The sequence below is a fragment of the Corylus avellana genome, chromosome ca6 (assembly GCF_901000735.1).
Source record: "Corylus avellana chromosome ca6, CavTom2PMs-1.0".
Taxonomy (NCBI): domain Eukaryota; kingdom Viridiplantae; phylum Streptophyta; class Magnoliopsida; order Fagales; family Betulaceae; genus Corylus; species Corylus avellana.
In genome coordinates, this window is record NC_081546.1 from 29,073,319 (window position 1) to 29,075,235 (window position 1,917).

Sequence of the window (1,917 nt, forward strand, 5' to 3'; positions counted from 1 at the left end):
AATATTTTTAGTTTTTTAATTACTGATTTGTTTATAATTTTTATTTTTTAATGATTTATTTATTATATTTTATTAAGTGGTGGGTCCAACCATTACCCATCGACTAACTCCTGTCTGCTGTAGCTCAAAACGGCACTAGCTACCTCAGCTATGTGGTAGTTTGCACTACCGCATAGAAACCAAATCCGTTAAAAATACCCAACATGCATCGATCATCGTACTACTGTGGCTATTGTAATTCTACGTGGCCTGTTTGGACGGGAAATACCCCCGTCCGGACGGGCACTAAATAAAAAGTGCATAAATTAAACATAACGCCATACAGCTTTCCAATCTTCTCTTTACTGCCCATTTTGACCTAGTAAACATTGAAATTTGCCAAAACTCTTGGAATATGGAATTGTAGATCTTTGAGTTAGTTTTCCAATGCCACCAAGTTCACTCCAATAAGAGGTCTAAAACTTTAGATATGTCATTTTTAGTAAAAGTCTTCAAACGAAGTGAACATAGCCGTCCGGACGAGCTTGCAGACAAGGCTCTCGAGTTGAGGCTTGTCCAGATAGGCTGTAGACAAGGCTCGTCGATCTGCATCATTCTCCCCAATTTGGAGAGAATTCGCCCTCGAATTCGGCCGGTTCTTCCCACGGTCCTTCAGATGCCCAGTCAACTCATTCTATTCTCCTGTTCTCAAAATCACAACAAGGCTACACCCCATAATAAACGTGATGCCTTTAATCATCATAAGATTGAGGTGATTATCCTGAAAATTTTGCTTGCTATCCGGAGATCGATCAAACTTCGCATGTTTTGCCTTCTTGCCTCTTAACACTATGAAGATCTCCAAAGAAAGATCAATGGCCCCTTCCTGTTGTGGCATAAAATCTTCATCTACCAAATAATACTTTTCACAACTGTTGTTAGAAGAATTTCATAAAATAGTATCTACCCCAAGGAAATCAACATAATCAAGTTTCCCAACATTAAAATCAACGAATTCAACTTCTGGGCTCTCATCAAGCATATGGTGTGTGGAACTGACATCAAACACAGTCAAACTATCCGAAAGATTTACCTCTACTCACGATTCCTCTTCTTTATGAAAAATTGCAATACTCTCTCAAAGGTTTACCTCTTACACTTATCCCCTCAATTCTTCATCCTCTTTAGGACTCTTGATGTGGAGTGGGTAATTTGGAAGTTTAGACCCTGGCACCAACTCAAGTTGAGGTTGAATATCTCGCAATGGTGGCACCTCTTTCGGTAATTCTGCTCGAAACACATCGACAAATCCCTCCAACAGCTTCTTTATCGGCCCCAGTACCACTCCCTTGATGCTGCTCTCCTTGTCCGTCAACTCCTGCTTTGCTATGAAGGATTGACCATCCCTTTGTGAAAAATTTGGTCATGTCTCTCTGCTAGGTAGCAATGTGAACTTGACTTTATCAACCAAGAAGTTGTACGTATTATTTTCTTCATCATGGGTAGTAACTTTATCATATTTTCATGACTTCCCCAACAACATGTGACACGTCTCCATGTCGACCACATCACACCATACAGTATTCTTATATTTAGCTCAAATGGAAAAGGATACTAGAAAACGTTTAGAAACCGTTACCTCGTTTCCTTTCGCAAGCCATTCCAACGGATAGGGAGTAGGATGCCTCTTTGTTTGAAGTCCCAACTTTCGAACCTCTTCCTCTAAGACTACATTCTCACAATTCATTGGCTCAATGACAAGCTTGGCCACCTTGCCTCACACGGTGCATGTAGTTTGAAATTGTCGGCACGTATGGTTAATGTATCGGGACACCGAATGACACTTGATCTCCGCCCCCTCCTTAGGAACCATCTCCGCCATCTTCCTAGGTGCTTGTTTTTGGGGAAATTTTCTAGTTTTTATTTCACAAGGAACTC